General features: G+C 47.5%; 1 protein-coding gene across 3 annotated transcripts in view; it reads right to left on the bottom strand.

Annotated features, from left to right (window-relative positions):
- GOLGA3 (golgin A3) overlaps positions 1 to 2,623 on the bottom strand; it is a 46,077-nt gene extending 43,454 nt beyond the window's left edge. For 2 of the 3 annotated variants that reach the window (XR_003753991.2, XM_029048393.2), the window contains exon 1: positions 2,478 to 2,623. The gene's annotated coding sequence lies outside the window, so the exon portion shown is untranslated. The remainder of the gene's footprint in view (positions 1 to 2,477) is intronic. The other variant, XM_029048402.2, reaches the window with a different exon arrangement.
- Between the last annotated feature and the right edge of the window lie 15,479 nt (positions 2,624 to 18,102).

Raw genomic sequence — 18,102 nt, 5'->3', positions numbered from 1 at the left:
CTGAAAAACGCCGATTTATAAACACAAGTGGCGCTGCTTTAACGTACAAGTGTCCTACAGGCAGTGCTGTCTTCTCCCATAGATGATGCTTCACAAACCAGATAAATCCCAAATTCTGGCTGAAACTGAATTTATTTCGAGTAAAATCGGTTGCCATAATGGAAGAGCGCTTCCAGTCACCATGGCTACTTCGTCACAAAAATAGAGCCTGACTAAAATTAGCTCATTAGTCACACTTTTCTGACAGAATAAACAAATGCTCCCTTTCGAGCCTCTTCCTTTAGGGGTCAAGCCTGAACTCGCACCACCACGAGATGGGTCAGGGCAAATATTTACTAACTAATGGGATTAGCACACAAGCTTTCGAGGAGGCCTGGGGATAAAAATAATGATGGCATTTGTTAAGCGCTTACTATGTGCCAAGCACTGTTCCAAGCGCTGGGGGTAGATACAGGGTAATCAGGTTGCCCTACATGGGCCTCAGGCTTAATCCCCATTTTACAGATGAGGTAACTGAGGCACGGAGAAGTAAAGTGACTTGCCCAAGCTCACACAGCTAAGTGGCGAAGCCGGGATTAGAACCCGTGACCTCCAACTCCCAAGCCCATGCTCTTTCCACTGAGCCACGGGATGACGATGATGGTATTTGTTAAGTGCTTACTATGTGCCACGCACTGTTTTAAGCTCTGTGGTACATACAAGTATGGCTCAGTGGAAAGAGCCCAGGCTTGGGAGTCAGAGGCCATGGGTTCTAATCCCAGCTCTGTCACTGACCAGCTGTGTGACTTTGGGCAAGTCATTTGACTTCTCTGGGCCTCAGTGACCTCATCTGGAAAATAGGGATGAAGACTGTGAGCCCCACGTGGGATGAGCTGAACACCCTGCATGCCCCCAAATGCTTAAAACAGTGCTTTGCACATAGTAAGTGCTTAACAAATACCGTCATCATCATCATCATTATTATTATTATTACTCTCTGGGCCTCGGTAAAATGGGGATTAAGACTGTGAGCCCCAAGTGGGACAACCTGCTTACCTTGTATCTATCCCAGCGCTTAGAACAGTGCTCGGCACATAGTAAGAGCTTAACAAATACACACATTATTATTCTCTGGGCCTCAGTTCCCTCATCTGTCAAATGGGGATGAAACCTGTGAGTCCCACGTGGGACCACCCTGATCACCTTGTATCTTCCCCAGCGCTTAGAGGAGTGCTTGGCACACAGTCAGCGCTTAACAAATACATATCATTATTATTCTCTGGGCCTCAGTTCCCTCCTCTGTAAAATGGGGATGAAGACTGTGAGCCCAAGGGGGGACCAGCTGATGACCTTTTATAGACCACCCCTCCCAGCGCTTAGAGCAGTGCTAGGCACATAGTCAACGCTTAACAAATACACATCATCGTTATTATTACTATTTTTCTCTGGGCCTCAGTTCCCTCATCTGTCAAATGGGGATGAAGCCTGTGAGCCCCACGTGGGATCACCTGACTACCTTATATCTACCCCAACGCTTAGAACAGTGCTTGGCACCCAGTAAGCACTTAACAAACACACATCATTATTATTCTCTGTGCCTCAGTTACCTCATCTGTTAAACGGGGATGAAGCCTGTGAGCCCCACGTGGGACCACCTCATCACCCTGTATCTCCCCCAGTGCTTAGAGCAGTGCTGGGCACATAGTCAGCGCTTAACAAATACACATTATTATTATTATTATTATTCTCAGGGGCCTCAGTTCCCTCCTCTGTAAAATGGGGATGAAGCCTGTGAGCCCCACGTGGGACCACCTCATCACCTTGTATCTACCCTAACGCTTAGAACGGTGCTTGGCACACAATAAGCGCTTAACAAGGACCATCATCATCATTATTATTCTCTGGGCCTCAGTTCCCTCGTCTGCAAAATGGGGATGAAGCCTGTGAGCTCCACGTGGGACCACCTCATCACCTTGTATCTCCCCCAGCGCTTAGAGCAGTGCTTGGCACATAGTACGCGCTTAACAAATACACATTATTATTATTATTATTATTGTTCTCAGGGGTCTCAGTTCCCTCCTCTGTCAAACGGGGATGAGGCCTGAGCCCCACGTGGGACAACCTCATCACCTTGTAAATACCCTAACGTTTAGAACAGTGCTTAGCACATAGCGCTTAACAAAGACCATCATCATCATTATTATTCTCTGGGCCTCAGCTACTTCATCTGTCAAACGGGGATGAAGCCTGTGAGCCCCAGGAGGGCCCACCTCATCACCTTGTCTCTCTCCCCAGCGCTTAGAGCAGTGCCTGGCACACAGTCGGCGCTTAACAAAGCCCACCAACATTATTAATAAAAATCAGGGTCTGGCTGGGGGAGGCCGCTGGATGTCCTTTGGGGGGGTTTGGGTTGGGTTTTTTTCCTGAGGTAAAGGGGGGGGGGGTTGATGGCGGCCGGGGGGGGAGGGGGGGAGACGCCGAGCCCGCGCCCCTCAGACCTGCAGCCTCCGGGGGAGGACGACGAGGACGAGGAGGTTGGTCCGCCCTTCAGTCCGTCCTTCTTCCCTCAGCCCTTCTTGTTGTTGTTGTTGTTGTTGTTGTTGCTGCTGCTTTCCTCCTCCTCCTCCGCTCCCGCCCGGGCCGCCGCCGCCGCCGCCTCCTCCTCCTGAGGAGACGTGGCGGCGCGCGGGGCCGGTGCTCCCTCCTCAGGGTCCGACCCCGCCCCGGAAACGCCCCCTCCCCCGCCCCCCACCCCTCCGCGGCCGCCCAGCCCCCCTCCCCGCCGCGCCTCGTCGGCCTCTGCCTCTCCGGGGCCCCAGGTCGAGGGGCGACGCGGGCCGGGAACGATCGGGGGCCCGAGAAGGGCCGGGGCGGCGGGGCGGAACCGGGGAGCCGGGAGGAACCGGAGAGCGGGGGGAGCGTTTCCGGGGGACGCTTAAGAGCGCCGCACCTCCCCCACGGGCGGGACGGGCCGCGCCCAAACCGGAAGTAGGTTGGCCCCGACTGGGGGGCGGGGCCTTCGGGTGCACTTCCGGTAGGAGCCTGTCCCTTCCCCCCCCCCGCAGGCCCCTTCCCTGACTCTGCTTCTAATAAACATAATAATAATGTTGGTATTTCATTCGATAGTATTTATTGAGCGCTTACTCTAATAATGTTGGTATTTGTTAAGCGCTTACTATGTGCAGAGCACTGCTCTAAGCAGCGTGGCGCAGTGGAAAGAGCACGGGCTTTGGAGTCAGGGCTCATGAGTTCGAATCCCAGCTCTGCCACTTGTCAGCTGTGTGACTGTGGGCAAGTCACTTCACTTCTCTGGGCCTCAGTTCCCTCATCTGTAAAATGGGGATTAAGACTGTGAGCCCCACGTGGGACAACCTGATTCCCCTGTGTCTACCCCAGCGCTTAGAACAGTGCTTGGCACATAGTAAGCGCTTAACAAATACCAACATTATTATTATTACAGGGTCATCAAGTTGTCCCACGTGAGGCTCACAGTTAATCCCCATTTTACAGATGAGGGAACTGAGGCCCAGAGAAGTGAAGTGACTTGCCCACAGTCACACAGCTGTCAAGTGGCAGAGTGGGGATTCGAACCCATGACCTCTGATTCCCAAGCTCGGGCTCTTTCCGCTAAGCCACGCTGCTTCTATGTGAGCAGATTGTCCCGGGGGGCCCTGGGCAGCCTGACGTGTGATGGGTAGATGGTGTTAGAGGTGGATGGGAACTCCCTCACATGCACAGGGATTTTTTCCCTGGGGAAGGTGTGAAGTAGCTTGGCTTAGTGGAAAGAGCCTAGGCTTGGGAGTCAGAGGTCGTGGGTTCTAATCCCCGGCTCTGCCACTTAGCCATGTGACCTTGAGCAAGTCACTTGCTTCTCTGGGCCTCAGTGATGGGGAAGCAGTGTGGCTCAGTGGAAAAGAGCCTGGGCTTCGGAGTCAGAGGTCATGGGTTCGACTCCCGGCTCTGCCACTTGTCAGCTGGGTGACTGTGGGCAAGTCACTTCACTTCTCTGGGCCTCAGTTACCTCATCTGTAAAATGGGGATTAACTGTGAGCCTCACGTGGGACAACCTGATGACCCTGTATCTACCCCAGCGCTTAGAACAGTGCTCTGCACATAGTAAGCACTTAACAAATACCAACATTATTATTAACTGTAAAATGGGGTTGAGGACTGTGAGCCCCATGTGGGACAACCTGATTACCTTGTGTCTACCCCAGCACTTAGAACAGTGATTGGCACATAGTAAGCGCTTAACAAATACCAACACTATTATTATTATTATTATTATTATGTAATCTGCCTTCCCCAGGCCTGGGCGATGAGGCTGGAGTGCTCCATTCATTCAATAGTATTTAATGAGTGCTTACTGTGTACAGAGCACTGTACTAAGTGCTTGGAATGTACAATTCGGTAAGAGATAGAGAATCCTTGCCCAACAATGGACTCATACTCTAGAAGAGGGGAGACAGACAGCAAAACAAAACAAGTAGTCAGGCATCAATACCATCAAAATAGATAAATAGAATCAAACGTATATATATATATTATATATATATACATTATATACATAAATAATAATGTTATTTGTTAAGTGCTTACTATGTGCAGAGCACTGTTCTAAGTGCTGGGGTAGATACAGGGTAATCAGGTTGTCCCATGTGAGGCTCACAGTCTTCATCCTCATTTTCCAGATGAGGGAACTGAGGCACAGAGAAGTTAAGTGACTTGCCCATAGTCACACAGCGGACATGTGGCAGAGCTGGGATTTGAACCCATGACCTCTGACTTCCAAGCCCATGCTCTTTCCACTGAGCCATGCTGCTTCTCTCTCTCTCTCTCTATGTATATATACTCCATAAGGAAACACACCTCGGCACCCACCCAAACTCCATTAGTTCCGCCTCTGGGCCCAGCCCAGGACTCTGACGTACAAAGGCTTTTCTTCCTCACTCTAGTCACCGTCCTGGGGAAGGGGATGTGTCTCAGGGCGGCCTCTCGAGTCTGGACAGCTTAACAATGCAGGGCTGGGCAGGAGGAGAGGCCGAGCCACCAACATCCTAGGGCACTAGTTGTCAGTTAATAATAATAATGGTACTTGTTAAGCCCTTACTATGTGCCAAGCACCCTTCTAAGCGCTGCGGTGGATGCAAGTTAGGTTGGGCACAGTCCCTGTCCCACTCAGGGTTCCCAAAAGCCCTATTTTACAGATGAGGTAACTGAGAAGTGAAGCGACTTGTCCAAGGTCACACAGCAGACATGTGGCAGAGCTGGGATTAGAATCCATGACCTTCTGACTCCCAGGCCCCTGCGCTATCCACTAAGCCACGGGGACAATAATAATAATTGTGGTATTCGTTAAGCACTCACATGCTAAGCAGTGTAATAAGCACTGGGGTAGGTACAAGATCATCACGTCACCCACAGCCCACAAAAGTACTCACAGTCTAAAGGGGAGGGAGATAGATATTTAATCCCCATTTTAGAGATGAGGAAACCAAGGCACAGGGAAGCGATTTGTGCCGGGTCACATGACAGGCAAGTGGCAGAACGGGGATTAGAACCCAGATTCTTTGACTCCCAAGTCCATGTACTTTCCACTAGGCCACATAAGCTGTCAGCCATCTAGCAGAGACCTACAACAGACTCATTGTCCACAGCCTACTTGGCCTAACCCACACGTACCCGCATCAGAGTTGTGGATCACACTAAGAAGATAATTAGTGAAAGCGCAGGAGCTAAGAAGATAATTAGTGAAAGTGCAGGATGGGCCCAAATGGATGGTCTGCTGGAGTGGATCGGGCAAAGATAGTAAGTAGGGAACTCGAACAGCTCTTTAGTAGTACCCTCATTGTTTCAATTCTGCTCACGACTCCATGTACATGAACTTAGTGGGGAACCACATAAAATGCAGTAGGGGCACCTAGGAGGTACATAGTATATATCCCTTTCTTTTCTTCCTAGCTGTAAATTAATTTAGTTTCTGCCTCCCCCATTAGATTGTAAGGTCCTTGAGAGCAGGGAACGTGTCCACTAACTGTCTTGTAATAATAGTCATGGCATTTCTTGAGCACTTTCTGTGTGTTTATTGGGGGTGGATACAAAGTTATGAGATAGGACAGAGTCCCTGTCCCACATGGGGATCGCAATTTATCTTATCTCTATTTTACAGATGAGGAAACTGTCCCGGAGAGGTAGAGTGATTTGCCCAAGGTCACCCAGTAGCCCATTGACAGAGCTGGGACTAGAACCCAGATCTCCTGGTTCTCAGTATCACGCTCTAAGCCACACAGCCTCCCTTGTGTGGATGCAAGACCTGGCAAGATCATTTAGGGAATCCTAAAAACAGACAGCTCCTCATCATCATCATCTGGGAAAGGGAAAGTGCAGTCTTGCTGGGTAATGGGGGCAGGGCCTGACACTACCACTTGTCTACTGGGTGGCCTTAGGCAAGTCACTTTAGTCACTTTAATTCTCTATGCCTCAGTTCCCTCATTTGTAAAATGGGGAGTAATAATAATAATAACGGTGGTATTTTTTAAGCGTTTACTATGTGCAAAGCATTGTTCTAAGCGCTGGGGGAGACAAGGCGATCAGGTTGTCCCATGTAGGGCTCACAGTTTTAATCTCCATTTTACAGATGAGGGAACTGAGGCACAGAGAAGTGAAGTGACTTGCCCAAAGTCACACAGCTGACAAGCGGCGGGGCCGGGATTAGAACCCATGACCTCTGACTCCCAAGCCCAGGCTTTTTCCACTAAGCCACGCGACTGTGACCCCTAGGTAGGACAGGGACTGTGCCCCACCCGATTACCTCGTATCCACCCCAGCACTTAGAACATTGCCTACCATATAGTAAGCACTTAACAAATACCATTATCATTAGTAATAATAATGTTAACAATCTCAGATCTGCTACCTTTTGTCAATTTGGAACAATTGGACTGGCAACTTAAACCTGGGCTAGGATGGAAGACAAAGGGAGGCAGATGGGCCTTAGGCATTGAAGGCCAACATCTGGCATGGACCTAAGAGAAAGCTGGCATCCTTGACCCCTCTCTCTCATTCACCCCACACATCCAATCCGTCACCAAAACCTGCCGGTCTCACCTTCACAACATCGCCAAGATCCGCCCTTTTCTCTCCATCCAAACCACTACCACGTTAGTGCAGTCACTCATTCTATCCTGACTGGATTACTGCATCAGCCTCCTTTCTGACCTCCCAACCTCCTGTCTCCCCGACTTCAGTTGGTATTTGTTAAGCTCTTACTATGTGCCGAGCACTGTTCTAAGCGCTGGGGTAGACACAGGGGAATCAGGTTGTCCCACGTGGGGCTCACAGTCTTAATCCCCATTTTACAGATGAGGTAACTGAGGCACCGAGAAGTTAAGTGACTTGCCCAAAGTCCATACTTCACTCTGCTGCCTGGATTATCTTTCTGCAGAAAAGCTCTGGGCATGTCACTCCCCTCCTCAAAAATCTCCAATGGTTGCCTATCAACCTCCCTATCAAATGAAAACTCCTCACTATTGGCTTCAAAGCTCTCCATCACCTGGCCCCCTCCTACCTCAGCTCCCTTCTCTCCTTCTACATCCCAGCCTGCACACTGCACTCCTCTGCCGCTAACCTTCTCACGGTCCCTCGTTCTCGCCAGTTCGGCCTTCGACCCCCGGCCCACCTCTGACCTGGAACGCCCTCCCTCCTCACATCTGCCAAACAATCATACTTCCCCCTTTAAAGCCCTCCTGAAGAAGGTTCACCTCCTCTAAGAGGCCTTCCCAGACTAAGCTCCCCTTTTCCTCCCCTTCCCTCCCCTCCATGTTGTCCCGACTCACTCCCTTTGCTCTACCCCGCTCTCCCCGCCCCACAGCACTTGTTTATATAGGCACATATCTATAATTCTATTTATTTATATTGATGCGTATTTGCTTGTTTTGATGTGTGTATATCTATATTGATGCCTATTTACTTGTTTAGATGTCTGTCTCCCCACTTCTAGATTGGAAGCCCGGTGTGGGCAGGGATTGTCTCTCTTTACTGCTGAATTGTACTTTCCAAGTGCTTAGTACAGGACTCTGTACTTATTCGTTCAATGAATACGATTGAAGGAATGAATGTCCTGACGTATCTGGGAAGGTTGAGTGGGCAAACACCCCTCCAGTTGGGATGATACTGGGATTTGAAAGCAAAGGGACACAAGGTTTGAAATCCATACCCAGCCATGCTTTACCAGCTGTGTGACTGTGGGCAAGTCACTTAACTTCTCTGTGCCTCAGTTACCTCATCTGTAAAATGGAGATTAAGACTGTGAGCCCCACGTGGGACAACCTGATTCCCCTCTGTCTACCCCAGCGCTTAGAACAGTGCTCTGCACATAGTAAGCGCTTAACAAATGCCATTATAACTGTTGCCCAAATCAGATTTCTAATGTGCAGAGGATGGTCTTCATTCATTCATTCATTCATTCATTCATTCATTCATTCATTCGATCATATTTATTGAGCACTTACTGTGTTCAAAGCACTGTACTAAGCACTCGGGAGAGTACACTATAACACAGACACATTCCTGCCCTCAGTGAGCTCACAGTCTAGACTGGGAGACAGACTTTAATATAAAGAAATAAATTACAGACATATACATATGCGCTGTGGGGAGGGGAGGGGATGGGATGGGAGCAAATCAGAGAGGCACAGAAGGGAGTGGGAGAAGAAAAGAGGAGGGCCTAGTTAGGGAAGGCTTCTTGGAGGAGGTCTTTAATTTATTCTCCTTCTAGCAGTAGTAGGCTCGTGAAAAGAGACAGTCCTCTGCATAATCTGTCCTAGCAGCAGGGCGGGCTCATTTGTCGATTAAGCTTTAACATTGTCAGAAAGAGCTTTCGGGTTCTGAGTTATGATTGGAACACCCACAGTGGCCAACTTGGGGATGTGATTTAACTAGACAAGGCAGACTCTAGACTGTAAGTTCATTATGGGCAGGGAATGTCTGCTAATTCTGTTATATTGTACTCTCCCAAGTCCCAAGTGCTTAGTACAGAGCTCTGCACATAGTAAAAGCTCAGAAAATATGATTGATTAGATGAAGGCAGCTATGACTGACCCCTTATACCTGGTTTCCCTCCGACTTAGACTGTGAGCCCCTTGTGGGACAGGGACGGTGTCCAACCTGATTAACTTGTATCTACTCTAGTGCATAGAACAGTGCTGAACAGATACCATAATTACAATAATATTATTATTATAATTGTTATCCAGATTTGAGAACTTCATCAAACACTGGAAGCTATGGAGAAGCAGCATGGTTTAGTGGATAGAGCATGGGCCTGGGAGTCAGAAAGAGCTGGGTTCTAATCTTGGCTCTGTCACATGTCTGCTGTGTGACTTGGGCAAGTCACTTAATTTCTCTGGGCCTCAGTTACCTCTTCGGTAAAATGAGCATGAGAGTGTGAGTCCCATAAGGGATAGGGACTGTGTCCAACCTGATTAACTTGTACCTATCCTAGTGCTTAGAACAGTGCTTGGCACATAGTAAGCACTCAACAAATACTGCAATTATTATTATTATTCTTATGTACAAAACAGCAGGTCTGCCAAGTTTCCATCACCAAGGAGTCATTTTGAACATCCTCTGGGGAAGGACACTGCAGGTGACCTTCAAACAATATTTAAATCATGAAGAAGTCTACAGTTTGAGAGCCAACAAAAAGCCAACAATACAAATTTTTTATCTAGACCCTTGCTCTATTGGTCAACACCAGTGAATTTTTACAATTTGGAGTGGAACTTTAGAAAGCCACCGCGGGAGCCTACAGCGTGTAGCAGTCTGGAAACAAGGTCTTTGAATTATCTTTCCAGTTCTGCACCTGACTCATTTTCATCATTGTTAATTAATATAATTGATGAACACTTTCTAGGTCCCAACCAGAAGACAGAAGCCCCTCCTTTCAGAGCTGAGGTTCTGGAAGTCCGTCTGGCACTTTTGGTATCTGAAGAGGTAAATTGGGATTATCAAACAATTTAACAGAATGAAGAAAGACAGAGTTCTGCCTTTTTTTTTTAACACAAAGAGGTTTGGGGGCTCTAAGGAGAGGGTGGGGAAATTGTACCGATGCAGAAGAATGTATGTGATACTGGAAGAGCGAAAAGAATATAAGATTGGACTCTAGTTCTATCTACTGGTAGCAGCAAAATGTACCAGGTGAAAATTACTGTAGTAGGGCGTAGGATTATTTCACGGAATATAAATCAAAGGTTTAAACCAAATGAACAGAAAGTATTAGCTAATGGAGTGGGTTGCTAATGGAGGTTGTGAAATCTTCCCTAGAGATCTTTTAGAACAGAATAGCTTCCCCCCTGCCTCCCCCTTTCTGGATCGGGTTAGTAGTTGCAAACCTGGCTGGGGACAAAAGATAACCTCTGGGGATTTTTATAAATCCACTCCTAAAAAGGAAAATTTCTCCATATGTGCGATCAGTCTTCCGCTGACACGAAACGAGAGCTTCAGCTCCCAAAATGTTTTGCCAGATTTGTGGACATTTGACTAGAACAACACTGCAGTGAGGTCAGACGCTGAGGCAGTGGAAATTCTTGGACGATCAATGTGAATCTGTAGTACGTTTCTAGTTCCAGGTATAAAAAAAATGCCAATAAAAATCTGAAGGTTTTTCCAGAGGCAGGTTGGAGAGGGTCCTTGAGGAAATCAGATCCAATCAACTCGTTTAGTCAGAACTAGGAAGCTGTGAAGAGTGAGAGACCTTTCTCCTCATTTACCACCACTGTATTTGTTTAGGTGTTGCTACAGGGGAGTGAAAGTCCTTCCAGCTTCACCAGCCAACAATGTAAGCAGTGTTTGTTCCTTTGGGCTATGTGAGTCACATGGGTGGTTGGTAAAGCAGATGGCTGAAAAGGGTCTTGGCTCTCAAGATCTTCCATTTGTGACTTTTCTTTTTAATAGTATTTATTAAGCACTCACTAGGTGCAAGGCACTATTTTAAGCGCCGGGGCAGATACAAGCTAATCAGGTTGGTCACAGTCCACATCCCACAAGGGGCTCCCAGTCTTAATCTCCACTTTACAGATGGGGTAGCTGAGTGTGTCGATCGTATTTACTGAGCGCTTACTGTGTGCAGAACACTGTACTAAGTGCTTGAGAGAGTACAACACAACAATAATAATAATAATGTTGGTATTTGTTAAACGCTTACTATGTGCCAAGCACTGTTCTAAGTGCTGGGGTAGATAGAAGGTAATCAGGTTGTCTCACGTAGGGCTCACAGTCTTCATCCCCATTTTACAGATGAGGTAACTGAGGCATAGAGAAGGTAAATGACTTACCCAGGGTCATACAGCTGACAAGTGGTGGAGCTGGGATTAGAACCCATGACCTCTGACTCCCAAGGCTGGGCTTTTCCCACTGAGCCACGCTGTTTCTCAATACAACAGTAAACAGACACATTCCCGGCCCACAAACGAGCTTACGTAGAGAAGTGAAGTAACTTGCCCAAGTTCACACAGCAGACGGGTGGCGGAGTCGGGACTGGAACCCAGGTTCTTCTGGCTCCCGGGCCCATCCTCTATCCACTAGGCCACCCTGCTTCTCATCCCGCTGCCAGCTCTCGTACCATAACCTCTTTGCAGATAAACTCCCACGTAACATTTTGAGTCCTTGGCCCATAGTAAGCACATAATAGATACTGAAATTATGACGATTATCCCACGATTATCCCATGCTAGGAAATGTCATGCGTACCAAGAGAGGTTAGTATTAAAAAAATGATGCACACTATCACACGATGGTAGTTTAGGAACTCTCTTATGGGGATCAGTGTAGGAGCTGGATGCTAGAATATGCTTTTCTTTTGCCGAAATCCCCACTGGCAAAGGACTCCCCCTCGGGTGTTTTGTAGAACGGTCAGGTGCAAGGACTACGAAGAAATGAATTGGCAGAGGGTGGGTCGGGCCAGGGCTCCAGGAGGGTACGACTTCAGAGGATCCCGTGTGTTCTCTCAGCCCCACTGGACTTCCTCAGCACACAACTTCAATGATGGCTCCGTGCTTTCATGGGAGAGATGAAGGGAAAGACTGAAGTGAAAGCCCTTTGCAGTGATAGACCCAGTAGCATCTTTCACCCACGGTTTCCAGCCACTGGCCTTTCTCTTTGTGCTCCTGAGTGGGAGCAGTGAGGGGTAAAGTGGCTTCACAACTCCCCAGCTGGCATTCAGACGCTTGGTCGGAGGCTTTCAGAACAGCGTGGCCTAGCGGAAAGAACACGGGCCTGGGAGTCAGGGGATCTGGGTTCTAATCCTGGCTCTTCCGGTTGCCCACTGTTTGACCTGGGGCGAGTCCCTTCACTTCTCTGTGCCTCTGTTTCCTCATCTGTAAAATGGGGATTCACTGCCTGTTCTCCCTCCTACGTAGACTGTGAGCCCCAGGTGGGACAGAAACTGAGTCCGACCTGATTAACTTATTCCTACCCCCCAGTGCTTAGAACAATGCTTGAAACAAAGCACTTAACAAATACCACAATAATAATAACAAAAATGCATTTTTTTCCCTCTTTTCCAGAGGGGTGGGTGGTGAGTAGCAACCCCTCTGACATTCACCTTATTTCACATGGGCCAACACTAACTACTCAAAACCTTAGTTAGGGTATTGGATAAGTGCTCACTGTGTGCCAAATTCTGTTCTAAATGCTGGGATAGTCAGTCAGTCAATCATATTTATTGAACACTTACTATAATAAGCAGAGCACTGTGCTAAGCACTCGGGAGGGTACAATATAACAGACATATTCCCTGCCCACAAAGAGCTTACAGTCCAGAGGGGAGACAGACATTAATATAAATTTAAAAATTACAGATTTTTCAGATATGTACATAAGTGCTGGGGGGCTGGGAGAGGGGATGAATATGGAATGGGTCTGTTTATTGTTGTACTCTTCCAAGCACTTAGTACAGTGCTCTGCACACAACGCTCAAGAAATACGATTGAATGAATGAATAAAGGGAGCAGGTCAGAGTGACGGAGGAGGGAGCGGGAGAAGAAGGCTGAGTTAGGGAAGGCCTCGTGGAGGAGTTGTGCCTTCAATAAGGCTTTGAAGAGGGGGAGAGTAATTGTCAGATATGAGAAGCAGCATGGCTCAGTGGAAAGACCCCAAGCTTGGCAGTCAGAGATCATGGGTTCAAATCCTGGCTCTGCCACTTGTCAGTTGTGTGACTCTGGGCAAATCGCTTCACTTCTCGGTGCCTCAGTCACCTCATCTGTAAAATGGGGATGAAGACTGTGAGCCTCATGTGGGACAACCTGATTACCCTGAATCTACCCCAGCACTTAGAACAGTGCTCTGCACATAGTAAGCGTTTAACAAATACCAATATTATTATTATTATATGAGGTGGGAGGGTGTTTCAGACCAGAGGCAGGACATGTGCGAGAGGTCAGTAGTGAGGTAGATAAGATTGAGGTACAGTGAAAAGGTTGGCATTAGAGGAGCGAAGTGTGTGGGCTGGGTTGTAGTAGGAGAGTAGCAGTGAGGTAGGAGGGGACAAGGTGATTGAGTGCTATAAAGCCAACAGTGAGGAGTTTCTGTTTGAGGTCAAGGTTACCAGCTTCCACATAGGGCTCACAGTCTAAGCAGGAGGGAGAACAGGAATTGAATTCCCTTTCTGCAGATGAGGTAACTGAAGCACAGAGAAGTTAAGCGTGGAAGTTAGGTGAAGCAGCGTGGCTAGGTGAAGCAGCGTGGCTCAGTGGAAAGAGCATGGGCTTTGGAGTCAGGGCTCATGAGTTCGAATCCCAGCTCTGCCACTTGTCGGCTGTGTGACTGTGGGCAAGTCACTTAACTTCTCTGTGCCTCAGTTCCCTCATCTGTAAAATGGGGATCAAGACTGTGAGCCCCACGTGGGACAACCTGATTCCCCTATGTCTACCCCAGCGCTTAGAACAGTGCTCGGCACATAGTAAGCGCTTAACAAATACCAACATTAAGTTAAGTGACTTGCCTAAGGTCACATGGCAGACAAGGGGTAGAGCTGGAATTAGAACCCAGGTCTTCTGACTTCCAAGTCCGTGCTGTTTCCACTAGGCCACGCTGCTTCCCCTGAAATCATCGCTCAGTGACTTCCTGGAAACTTGCCCAGACCAATGGGTGGAAAATTCCAGGCCCAGGATGGCTTGCCTTATCTCTCTAGTTTACAGTCAGGTTTGAAAAAATTCAGCAAACCAAATAATAAGGCGTATTTGAATATTTAGCCAGATGTAATACCCAGTGAAAGCATTTTTGGGTTGACCACTCCAGGCCAGACTCTGGCTCTCAGTGCAGACAGTTCTGCGATAACGTGTGTTTTTTGTTTGGCTAGAATGCCATTCGGGAATTGGGAAACGTTCTTCCCAGAACACGCATTTGCCTGGAGGAGGGCAGTCGGCAACGGAGACAACGCAATCCTCAAATCATCACCAGAAGTGGTGGCATTGGAAGAAACATTTTGGCACAGTCGTATGGTCTGAGATGATGAGAATACTATAATGTGAATTTTCTACATGAGGTTCTTCAGGACCAGAACCCTTGCGATGTACAAAAACAGACACCACGTGATACGCTGCTAAATTTCTTCCAACTCTGATTAGCTGTGGGTGAGAGGTTTAAGGGAAGTTACATTTTTAAACCTACTTCAGCAGAGTTTCCCCAGGCGCCCAGGATCGGCTTCTCACAGAGAAATGCCAACTCCATTCATTCAATCATATTTATTGAGCGCTCTCTGTGTGCAGAGCACTGCATTAAGTACTTGGGAGAGTACAATTCCACAATAAACAGTCACGTTCCCTGCCCACAATGAGCTTTCAGTCTAGAGTGGGGGAGACAGACTCAATACAAAGAAATAATATTACAGATATGCACATAAGTGCTGCGGGGCTGGGAGGTGGCCTTCAGTTTGGCAGAATTGGCTTCTGACGTGAGAAATAGAGACTTTTCGTAAGGCAGTACCAAAATTTGAGCTAACAAAAAAATCACTCATTCATTCACACATTCATGGATTCATTCTTAGTAATCAGTGAGCACCTACTCATTCAGACCACTGAACAAGACACTTGAAACCATCGACAAGAATATGTGGCCAAGGTCCCTTTCTCAAGGAGCTTCTCATATAAGATTACTTTCTATTTTTGTACTCTGCTTTTAGTTTTTCAAAGCACTTTTACAACTGAGGCACCCGGTAAGGATGGCGAATAGTAGTAATGATAATAATAATATTTATTAAGTGTCTGTTGTGTGCAAACCACTGTGAAAATTGGAGATGGTCCCTAGTCCTCAAAGGGGCTCGTAATGGTGGTGGTATTTGTTAAGCACTTACTATGTGCAGAGCACTGTTCTACGCACTGGGGATAGATACAGGGTAATCAGGTTGTCCCATGTGAGGCTCACAGTTAAGCCCCATTTTCCAGATGAGGGAACTGAGGCACAGAGAAGTGAGTGACTTGCCCACAGTCACACAGCTGACAAGTGGCAGAGCCGGGAGTCGAACCCATGACCTCTGACTCCCAAGCCTGAGCTCTTTCCACTGAGCCACATTAGGGGAAAGCGTTAGTGATGGACACATAAGGAAGGATGAAGCCATAAAAAAAAAATAGAAAAACAACATAAAAAGGTAAGGGCCCAGTTTTATGTTCCTCATCAGGATTGTTCAGAGTGCAACAATCACAATAGCCACGGCCACAACCAGCCCAATCACAGCATTTCTAAAAATCCAGAAAGCTACCTGCCAATTTTCCTCATCCTGCTGCAGTGGAGAGGGGAGGACAGGGCTTGATGTTGAGGAAGAATGATGGCTTTTGAGATGTAAGCTCACCGAAGGCAGGGATCATTCTACCAACTCCAACGAACTCTGCCAAGCACTTAGCACAGGGCTCTGCAAACTTTCATTCACACGGAAGCAGCGTGGCTCAGTGGAAAGAGCACGGGTTTGGGAATCAGAAGTCGTGAGTTCTAATCCCGGCTCTGCCACTTGTCTGCTGTGTGACCTTGGGCAAGTCACTTTACTTCTCTGTGCCTCTGTTACCTCATCTGTAAAATGGGGATTAAGACTGTGAGCCCCACGTGGGACAACCTGATTACCTTATATTGACCCCAGCTTGTGCTTGGCACATAGTAAGCGCTTAACAAATACCATTATTATTCATTCAATCCATCGTACTTATTGAGCACTTACTGTGTGCAGAGCACTGTACTAAGCATGTATCTACCCCAGCGCTTAGAACAGTATTCTGCACATAGTAAGCGCTTAACAAATATCAACATTATTATAAGTGTGTGGGAGAGCACACGGTAAGCGTTCAACAAACACCACCGATTGATTGCCTCTTCGTGGGCAGAGAGCGTGTCTACCGACTCTGTTGTACTCAACCAAGCACCTGGTACAGTGGTCGGAGCAGAGTAAACACTGAGTAATCAGCGTGGCTCAGTGGAAAGAGCCTGGGCTTTGGAGTCAGAGGTCATGGGTTCGACTCCCGGCTCTGCCACTTGTCAGCTGTGTGACTATGGGCAAGTCACTTAACTTCTCTGTGCCTGTTACCTCATCTGGAAAATGAGGATTAACTGTGAGCCTCACGTGGGCCAACCTGATTACCTTGGATCTACCCCAGCGCTTAGAACAGTGCTCGGCACGTAGTAAGCGCTTAACAGATACCAACATTATTATTATCATTATAAACACCATTCATTGAAAAACCGATCTTCCACACGGGCTGGGCCTCGCTGCCGCTTGGCCCTCATCCTGCCACGGTGGAGACGGCAAGAAAGGGCCCCATCAGTGCTTGGCACAAAGTAAGAGCTTAACAGATACCGTCATTATGATGTAGAAGCGAAAGCTCTGCTGTCCTGCGGGTCTCCCCAAGGAAAATGACGACAATAATTCGGTTTGGAAGGCCACCGGGATCCGTGGTTCAACAAAGCCTTGAGGGGAGAGAGAACGCAAGCCCTTCCAACTCTGACAATTACCCAGATTTTCCAGAAGAGGGCGGTGGCCTCCCCTCTAATGGCAAGCTCTGAACGCTTACCGTAGGAAAGGTTGTCTTTCTTCAGGAAAGACAGGTAGCTGGAAAACAACCTTGCTGAGATGCCGAAAGAACACAATTAGTGTACCACGCCGAACACATTAAACACAATCCATTTTCTTTACAGAGGCATACAGTTTGGATGTGGACAGGCCGTTCCTTTTATTGCGTGCACTGATTCTTACAAGCCACAGGGCTTTGAAATTTGTTACACCATGGTTGTGCTATTTTTGAGCCTTCCTAGATTGGTTTTTATTCCTGTTAACACTCTCATTTGAAAACCCACCTTTCTCCTTTAGAGAAGCAGCGTGGCTCCGTGGAAAGAGCCCGGGTTTAGGAGTCTGGGTTCTAATCCCAGCTCCACCACCTGTCAGCTGTGTGACTTTAGGCAAGTCACTTTACTTTTCGATGCCTGTTACCTTATCTGTAAAATGGGGATTAAGACTGTGAGCCTCACGTGGGACAACCTGATTACCTTGGATCTACCCCAGCGCTTAGAACAGTGCTCTGCACACAGTAATCGCTTAACAAATACCAACCTTATTATTATTATTGCTTTTCTTCTTTTTTTCCCTCTCTCTGCTATGATGATATGGAGGGTGAGACAGAAAACGGAAGGAGAGGAAGGGAAGGAGAAGAAGATAGGGATGTAGTTACATTAATAAAATCCCAGCATCTCTGCAGACAACATTGGATATTGAACAAAAAATTGGGGGTGCTTGGGTTTGGGGTGAAGTCTGGAAAATAAAAGTATCAATGCTCTAGGCACCATTTAAGGCTGCCTCTTTATTTTTACTGTAGTTTGAGATTTTGAACCTGTACTTTCTTCTTTTTTAAGGTTGAACATGAAAGGGGTTCTCCCTACAGTGAACTAACATAGTGTTGGCATGGATACTGTCTTCAATTAAAGACTTCAAAATGCTTCCTTCCTGCAGAAAGAAGCCAATGGTAAATGGAAATGATTAACCCCATTTTATATTTCAGAAATATCCAAGGCAGTTAGTTGGCAGGAGCTGCCCGGTCACGTAGGTAGCTGATTAGCCGTTGGCAGAATTGGATACGAAGCCAGGCCTGG

The sequence above is a fragment of the Ornithorhynchus anatinus genome, chromosome 2, assembly GCF_004115215.2.
Source record: "Ornithorhynchus anatinus isolate Pmale09 chromosome 2, mOrnAna1.pri.v4, whole genome shotgun sequence".
NCBI lineage: Eukaryota > Metazoa > Chordata > Mammalia > Monotremata > Ornithorhynchidae > Ornithorhynchus > Ornithorhynchus anatinus.
The sequence above is the reverse complement of the archived record's forward strand: the minus strand, read 5'-3'. Positions and strand labels throughout refer to the sequence as shown.